This window comes from Dasypus novemcinctus, chromosome 3 (assembly GCF_030445035.2).
Source record: "Dasypus novemcinctus isolate mDasNov1 chromosome 3, mDasNov1.1.hap2, whole genome shotgun sequence".
In the NCBI taxonomy this organism is placed as follows: domain Eukaryota; kingdom Metazoa; phylum Chordata; class Mammalia; order Cingulata; family Dasypodidae; genus Dasypus; species Dasypus novemcinctus.
The window spans coordinates 75,080,719-75,090,306 of record NC_080675.1 but is presented as its reverse complement, the minus strand read 5'-3'; the positions used below and the strand labels follow the sequence as shown (position 1 = coordinate 75,090,306).

Here is a 9,588-nt window from a genome sequence, read left to right as displayed (position 1 = left end):
TTCCTACTGTTCAACAGGCATGTCAGGAGACACCAAATTCCCTTGTTTCTTGAACAGCTGTTGACCAACTTGGGACTAGTCTTGGGCTCTTCCTAGGAGGGCACAAGTAACATCCATGACTCCCTACTGAACACCTTCACCTGACTTTAGGAGTCAATGAGGTAGCCACAAACTATCTCCAAGAAAAATTCTCAGAAGGAAAGGGCTTCGTGTTTGTCCCCACCCCCCAAGTTTCCTCCAAGAGGCACTTGAGCTGACCCCATCAGGTACCTGTGTGGCAGAGGCTATTACAGCACCCATGGGCACAACTGTTTTTCTTTCCCTGAGGAAGTAAGAGATACCTGTCCACTCTTTTAGGATCCAGTTCTGGTGTGCTTTCCACTATCCTTCCTTTTGTCCCCACAGTATATAAGGAGGCCAAAGTAAACTGCCATACCTAATCCTGTTCTCTGTCAAATAGAAGGTAACATGCAGGGCTGTGAAATAGTGAGTATCATCTGTAACTAAAAACTCAATTTTGGGGGGAGGGCTGGGACAACCATAGTCCCTGCTTTGGACCAGGACTCTATTTCTTCAGATTATCTGTATCCACAGTTTACCTGAAATTACTTTTGGATAAACAAAAACAGGAACAAAACAAACAAAAATCCCCTTTCCACAATCTTTTCTATTTCAGCTGCCAGCTGGAGTCCAAGGTTATGGGAGCCATATTTCAGTCTTGGACTTCAACCTTGAGTGCTTCTCTATGACCTCTGCCAAGAGGCTGGGGACCAGCTCCCTACCCAGGCATTCTGTAGGAACTTCCCCAAATACTCATATTCTCATATTATTTATAGAGCTGAGGATTTGGGTCTGTTGTCCCCTGGTGCCCTCTTAAGGTCTCCTGGGTCCACTCCTCCAGGAGGGTGGTTGGGGCAGATGGAGTAGTTGTGGGACCATCAGACCAGAGAGGTACACTTTTTAGTAGACTCTTCTGATCACTCCCACCACCTGAGCACCTTGTGCCTATAGAGAAAACTGCCTGTCGGAAGTCTTGGATTGGCACCCTTGGCATATCTGTTTGTGTCTCAGTAGTCGATCTGTTTGAGAAAAACACTGATAACACCATTCACACTGGTAAGGCTTTTCACCACTGTGCACACGTTTATGGCACTCCAGGTGATAATTCTGGATAAAGCACATATCACATATATGACACTCAAATGACTTCTCTTCTGTATGAATAAAGATGTGCCTTTTGAGGTGGTAACTGCTCCTAAAGTCTCCAAAGCAGTACTTACAAGTAAAAATTTTGGGAGTCTTTACTTGAAAAGAATCATTTTGTTCTACTACCACCACCTTTTTTAATAGTCTTTTTTTGAATGAGAGACTTCGGCCAAGTTGTTATCTTCTTTGAGACTCTGGGAGTTATCACTGTCATTTTGGTGGCCCTGACTTGAGCACCTCAGCACATCAGGGCCACCTGCCTGCTCGCCATTCTTGGCCAGCTTGCTGGCAGTCTGGTCTCAGCATCATTTCCTTGTTGACTGCAGTGGGAACCAAATTATACCTGCTAGGTCTTCACAAGTCAGGAGACTTGCCTGAGTCATGCCAACTTCTCACTTAATGCAACTGCAAAATTCAGGAGTTTCTCAATCCACCTTTACTTAATACACCATTGTTTGAAAAACTCATGAAATCACTGTAATGATTCCTCCTTTAGGTCCTTTCAGTCCTGCTGCCATATTATACTACCTTTGCCTTCAAATAGAACTAAGTGTCCTCCAAAGAGAAGATAGGTGTTTCAAGAATCTCTGGACTCTGCCTGGCTCTAGCCTATTGTCCAAAGAAAAAGACAGTCTGCCAGTCTTGGTTTTCCAGCTGAATTCTCCTGATGAGGCTCCAAACTGTTTTGGAAACCTGCCAGACATGGCCTCCCGCTGTCTCTCCTACCCTGCGGTGCCTCCTCCAGGCCCCAGCACATCTGCCAATCCCCTGGTCACTGCTGCCCCCACTGGGATGGAGGCAAGTTCCAGCTGCCATATTTTGAGAGGAGGAGGCCACTTGTATAGGAATTAAGGGCTGCCTCTAGGAGCTGAGAGTGACCCCTGGCTGACTGCTATCAAGAAAACAACAAGGTCAGTCATACAGCTGCAAGGAAGTAAATTCTGCCAACAACTAGACAACTTAGTGGAGGATCTGGAGCCAAGCCTAAGATGAGATCTCAGCCTCAAATGACAGCTTGATTTCAGCGTGGTGAGACCCTTAGCAGAGGATTCAGCAAACTTATGCCTGGACTCCTGATCCATCACTATTGTGAGATAATATATTTGTGTTGATTTAGTGGATACATTTGTAATAGTTTGTCATGCAGCAATGGAAAACTAATACAGCTAATACAACCACCTCCCAAGTATAAAAAATAAGGATTTAATTGATTTATTTTATACCTATTTCATCTCCCCTCTCATAATTTATATATTATATTAATTTTATTATTTCAAATGGCTAATTTTGTTTCTTTAATTCCCTTGGCTTCTATTTCTTGTTCTTTTAAACTGCAGTCAGTATCTCGATTCCTATTAAAGTGAAGGAAGGATATTAGCAATCCTACTCTTCTTTTTCTCCAGTTACTGCCGACATAACGAGGCCTACCAGTTATAGAGAAACCTGGCTCCAATCTGAGACATCTGAGGACACACAGCTGCACAATAATGATCGTAGCGTGTGGTAAAAGTTCAGCACACCTGCTCAGAGTAAATTATTGTTAGATACAGGTTCATAAGCAATGTGAAGTAAGTGTTATAGGTGTATGTTCTTGCTAGTTGGTAAGATTCAGCCAGGCCTTTCAGGAATGCTGAGCCCCTGATATGAAACCATCGCCTGAAATACTGAGAGAAAATGAGTAAAAGCTGACAGAAAAAGGCTAAAGGAAATTAAGGATAGAAACTCTGACTCAGAGGTTAAGAGAAATTTTGTTTATCTGATATCAAGAGAAGTTTAATTCTGGGAAGACAAGAAGCAACAGTTCCATCTAATTGGGATTCCCCACCATCACTGGATTTCCTCATCCTCTTCAATTTGCTGTTAAAAAAGTCACATTCTACAGAAATTTTTGGAAGTGTAATAATAATGTCCTGCAACATCACCACCTATGAGTTTTATTTTTTACTTCTTTGTATTCACAATTATTACCATTAAAAATCTCTTCTATAAGCAAAATTGTCTTTTGGGTTTGATTTTAGGTTGATTCTAAAAGTTGAAAAAACATAAGCAACATTTCCAATGTTATGAATTTCTTACTGTTTTTGAGTGGCAAGTAAAAGAAACCAATGTTAGCTAACTTAAGCAAAAAAACTTCTTTGGGGGGTGGGGGAAGCAGGGGTAAGATATCAGGGAGTCCCTAGAATTGATGGAAAGTATAGTCACCCTCCAAATCAGGGTGCTGAAGTAAATGTATACTAGATTTAAAGTCTAGGATAGGGAGTCTGATAGGTCAAACATAGTCCACGGGCCACAGGAGGGTAGGGAGAGGAAGAATCTGATGTCTCAGAGGGAATCTTTAGGACCTTTTTGGGTTCCATCAAGGATTGAGGGCAGAGCACCTGATTACAGTTTCAGCAACACTCTACCTATGAAAGAGAAAGACTTTCCCAAAGAACATGGAGGAATTACTAGAAAGGATGCATGGATGCCAGGCAGTGAAAAAAGTGCTAAAGATCATCTGCTGACTAACATTTCAAGCCTGAGGGGAATCTAGGTCCTCCTCACAGCCATAAACAGTGACACAACAAAAAGAGAGACCCAGGGAAGAGTGAAAGCAAGATGTGACAGAAACCAGGAACTGAGGTGGTGCAAGCAACAGGAAACTTCTCTCCCACATCAGAGGTCCCCAAGCTCGAATCCTGGTGAAGCCTAGAGGAGAAAACAGGAAGAAAAGACAAAAAAGAAACAGACACAGACAGCAGGGAGGAAGTGTGGGAGAGAGGGGTGGAGGGGGGTGAAAGTGACACTCAAAAGGGATATGGGTAAAGTAGGGATGTCATCAAATGTTAAACCAGGCTATAAAAGACAAAGTTACCATGCACTAAGCTAGACCAGAAAAATGCCTAAAAGGACAAATCTGGGCATTTAGATTCTTCTGCATTAAGATGGACACATTCCAGTCGTGAAAGGAGATGGGAGAGAATTCCAAAGTGTTCCTTCTTGTCTGAGAAGGTTGTTCGATTAATTTTGCCATAGTATGCAGAATATTATGAAAATATTCTTTACTTAACTGATGCCTACATAGCTAAACTTGTCTGTTCTTTTCTATACCCAATTAAATTAAGTATCTGATGTTTCTGTTTTATTCCTGATTGCTGCCTGACCAGAAAGCATGCAGAGGGAAAACTGCCCTCATTCCTTGAAATTATTCTTCTCCTCCTAACTTTGTTGTACTGCTCTCTTTTAGGAATTGCAGAAAGAGCTATTTAGATTGCATAGTCCACCTCTTAAAGTTACAAAATGCACAGGAAACTACCCTCTGACTTTCTAAGAGATTGATTTTTTTGGACTAGGGCTTCACTGGGACAATTGAAGCTAAGAATTGGTAATTAGCTTGATACCTCAGTAGGAAATTCCTCTTGCCTCAATTACTTGAAAGTGGATTACTCAGCTGTAATTTGGATACCTGTATTTATTCTTCTCTTCATTTAGCTAGTCAGGTCTTTGGAATAAGGTTCTTCAGAAGGAAGATAGATACTGAAGAGGGGCAGTCTCCTTTCAGAGTGTGTTAACATCTAGTTGGGTTGTGGTTGTATTGTAAGCCTGAGAAATGATTATTATGAGAATGTTGTGATTGACTTCTCTATATCACTTAACAATATTATTATGTTAAATGCTATTTGAGAAAAGAAAACATTCTCAAATTAGATTTTTTTTCCTATTTGAAAAATGGAAATAGTTCTCATTGTTCAAGAAATCTGGAGCCTGTATGATGCCTTTAAGCCCATGCAAGTCTAAAGATGGAAGACTTATATTCATAGCAGCATTGTTCACTATCGCCGAAAGTTGGAATCAACCCAAATGCCCATCAACAGATGAGTGGATCAATAAAATGTGATATATACATACAATGGAATACTACTCGGCTTTAAGAACAAATACACTACAAACACACATGACAACATGGATGAATCTTGAGAACCTTATGCTGAGTGAAGCAACCCAGGCATTGAAGGACAAATACTACATGACCTCAATGATATAAAATAAGCAAGCTGCCTCAGAGAGCTAGAGACTGGAAGATAGGCTTACAGGAAATCGGGGGGTAGAGGAAGGATGTAAGCTGACATCTACATGGGTGAAATCTATGATAAGCTGGAGGTAAGTATGTGCACAAGGAAGAGATAAAATGGGGGCATAGGGTTACCTTTGGGTGGGGCTTTGCGGGTTTGAGGGGGCTAGGGATGGGTGGATGGGTAATATTGCCCAAGAAATTGGGGGGAGGGTGGGGCAACATACGAACATAGGAGATTGTCAGGTGTTGGTTGGAGGGTATAATGCTGAGAAAACCTTTTCAAAATATAATTAGGAAAGTTACCTGTTTAAGATACTCAAAGGGGATAATCTGACGCAGGACAGACTCCTAGGGAATATCTGAATGCTCATTTTGCCAGAGTGGTTTATACCATTGGGTAGAGACCCATATAATGAGAGTGAAGGTAGACCCACATCCTGGGGAGGACTAATGCCATCAAATAGAGGGAACTGTATCTCTCAAGAGAAAGGGTGGCTCCCAGGGCATTAGGGCAGTTGAGCAAGTCAAGCCCTCAACACTGTTGCAAGTATCTCTGAACATGGCTCCTCAAGAAGTGAAGATTGACTGTCACTGTGGGCCCCAAGGGGAGGGGGAAATAGATATTAAATAGATGGAACCAAAGTAAATGTGAGGGCAAAAGAAGTGTTTCACAAGAGTACACAAGGATGGATATAAAACATGTAATATTACACCAAAAACATATAGGGGACGACAGACTAATAATGTAAACCATAATGTTAAACATAGGATAACTAAAAAATTTAGAAAACTGTATAGCCTAAAGTATAAACCACAATGTAAACACCAATGTTACCTTGTTTGAAAGCTATTGTCTCAATATCTGTACATCAGTTTCAGTAAATATGATATGAATAAGTTAAAAGATTATCGCTGTGGAAGGGAAAAGGTTTTATAACGGATATGTGGGAGTACTGTATATTGTATATATGAATTACTGTGATCTAAGGCTCTTGTGAAGAGAAGCTCAATAATTAGGCAAAAAGAAAAGAAAAAGAGAATGTAGAATTTTTCCAAATCAATATGTATTCTATATCTAACCTTTAAACTCATCGCTATATTCCATTTTACTAGTAAGGGAACCTGACATTATATTGGGCTTCACTTTTCAGGAAGTTTTGGATTACAGAGTGGTTCAACAATGGCAGCGGAGGAATACTGGTATGGGGTGTTATTGACAGGCGATATATGGTTGACAGGGAGTTATACAGAGCATGTGTCCAGGGTGCATGGAAATGTTTGGATATACCCATAGTGGAAACAATTAAAAACAACAGCTGGTGGGGTACTGGGTTCCTGGCCGGGGTGGGGGGGCTTTGTCGTGGTCCCTAGGGGAGCAGCGGCAGTCCCCCAGGTGCAACGGTAAGGACCAGGAAGGAATGAGGGTCCAACAGTGAGCCCCTGATACTAATGACTACGCTTGTGAGCCTATACACCTGAAATAAGAACAAGGCCTAGAGCAGCACTGTGCCTAAGAGTTCCCTCCTGACAGCCTCTGTGTTACTCAAATGTGGCCAGTCTCGAAGCCAAACTCAGCATGTAAATACAATGCCTTCCCCCCAGCGTGGGACATGACACCCGGGGATGAGCCTCCCTGGCACCGTGGGATCACTACCAAGTACCAGCTGATGATGCAACTAGAAAATGACCTTGAATTAAAGGTTCAACATGGACCAGCAGAATATCCCTGTCTACATATAATAATAGGAGTTAAAAATGCTGTTTGCCCTAAAGTAAGGGGGAAATGGAAAGGACAAATGAGTTTATATGGCTATGAGTCTCTAAAAAAGAGTCTGAAGGTTGTCAGAAGGATTGCCCTTATGCACACCTGAGCAGAGTCTCAGAGACAGATAAAGTAGATACAACCCCAGGTATTGGTCCGTTTGAAGGCTAAAGAGACCCACAGGTTCTATGGTCATGGCAGATGGGGTTCACTGCCATGTCAGTTGGCCCTTCTTTGGAGCTGGTGTTTCTGCGTGATGGAGCTGGACTCAGATGTGATCTCTTTTCACAAGCCTTTCCTGCTACTTTACTGGAATTGTAGTTGGTGCTGGGGTTTAAGATATATCTAGGGGATTTGAATCTCTGGACTGACAATATGATAGCCAGGCCCTGAGCCTCAACAGACTTCAGATCCTACACTCTGATTTATTGTACTTACCCCACTCAGCTAACATGGAGTTGAAGAATGTCAACCACCACACCATGGAGCCTAGAGTGCCTACAACTGAAAGCAGGAGGATTGTATCCAGTATCCATGTGGAATCTAAGCCTCCTCTTGACATAGATGTGGAATGGACACAACCAAGCCAAGGTCCAAAGGAAGGAGGAATACAGTAAGAATTAGAGTGGACTTAATGATATTCTATTCATGAACTATTGTGGTTAATAATCGAGAAAATGTGGCATTGGTGTGGAAAAAGTGGCCATGGTGGCTGCAGGGTGTGGGGAATGGGAGGAAGAGATGAGATGTGGAGGCATTTTCGGAACTTGGAATTGTCCTGGGTGGTGCTCCAGGGACAATTTCCGGACATTGTATGTCCTCCCATGGCCCACTGGATGGAACGTGGGAGAGTGTGGGCTATGGTATGGACCACAGGCCATGGGGTGCAGCGATGCCCAGAGATGTACTCACCAGATGCAATGGATGTGTCATGATGATGGGGGAGAGTGTTACTGTGGGGGGAGTGGTGGGGTGGGGGCAGTGGGGGTGAATGTAATATTTAAAAAAAATGAATAAATTGAGTAGAATTTGAAAAAAAAATTAAAAAAAAATAAAGATTGAAGACTAAGAAATTTTATCAAACTCTGCTTGACAATGAATGAAAGCTTAGTAAAGAAATAGCTGACTTGAACTTTCTAGATCTCTCAAATTTTTAATTCAACTTAAAGTGCCTATGTAAATATTTGTTTCAGTAGTTCTTAGAGAAAATCAAAAGTTTTTTTGGGGCATGGAACAAGAGCATCCAATTTTTCTTAAGTGGGTCCTTTTTGCCTTTCTCCTTCCTAAGCAAACTTTACTTCTTCCCTTTAGAGAAACCTGGAGATTATCCTTGATTTACCTTTTTGCCACATCTTTCATGGTCACCATAAGTATCTCTGGAATCCATCCCATCTCTCCATTTCCACTGCCCAAGTTCAGGCCCACATCATCTCTTTTGGAGACTATCATGACAGTTTCCAGGCTCACCTTCTTTTTTAAATTTTTTTATTTCTCTCCCCTCCGCCCCCCAGCCCCAGTTGTCTGTTCTCTGTGCCTATTTGCTGCGTCTTCTTTGTCCAGCTTCTGTTGTTGTCAGCAGCACAGTAATCTGTGTTTCTTTTTTTGTTGCATCATCTTGTTGTGTCAGCGCTCCATGTGTGCAGCTCCATTCCTGGGCAGGCTGCACTTTCTTTCGTGCTGGGTGACTCTCCTTATGGGGTGCACTCCTTGCGCATGAGGCTCCCCTACGTGGGGACACCCCTGTGTGGCACAGCACTCCTTGCACGCATCAGCACTGTGCATGGGCCAGCTCCACACAGGTCAAGGAGGCCCGGGGTTTGAACTGCGGACCTCCCATGTGGTAGATGGTCACCCTAACCACTGGACCATGTCCGCTTCCCTTTTTTAATTCAATCCTCCTATCTTAGTTTGCCAAAGGGTTGCCAATGCAAAGTATCAGAAATGTATTGGCTTTTATAATGGGAAATTTATTTGGGTAAAAGCTTACAATCCAAGGCTATGAAAGGTCCAAAGCAAGTCACCATCAGAGATGCCTTCTCACCAAAGTCAGCTTCTGGAGATCCTGGCATCCTGCCACATGGCAATGAGGCATATAGCAGGGTTTGTCTCCTTAGCACTGAGCTGCTCTGTGAACCTATCTCCTCAGGGACCTCTTTCCATGCCTCTGTGCTTTGCTGATTCCAGACTCCAGGACCTCTCTCAGACTCTGAGGGGCTTCTATCCTTGAGCTCAGCTTAGGCAAACCTGGAGCTTCTCTCCCTTTCCTTTCTCTCACATGACAGGATCAAAATAGCAGCTTCCTTTTTCTGTGTGTCTTCTCCCTCTGTGTTCTCAGCTTATATAAGACCCAGCAAGAGGGCAGAGACTTAACCTGCATCATGCCTCACTGATGTGGTCCAATCAAATGCCCTGCAGTGATCTAATTGAAAGTGATCTAATAAAAGAGAATCTACTGCAATGAAAAGGTATCACACCCACAGGAAAGGGTTAGTTTAAGAACATAATTTTTGGGGTTCAAAAAAGAACTTTGGATTGTCATACCACCTTTTCCACTATTACTGGCTCT

The 9,588-nt window shown here is 42.6% G+C and overlaps 1 pseudogene; it reads right to left on the bottom strand.

The window, feature by feature from the left end:
- Positions 1-1,005: 1,005 nt before the first annotated feature.
- Positions 1,006-1,589, bottom strand: LOC101433974 (zinc finger protein 740 pseudogene; annotated as a pseudogene).
- Positions 1,590-9,588: the final 7,999 nt, after the last annotated feature.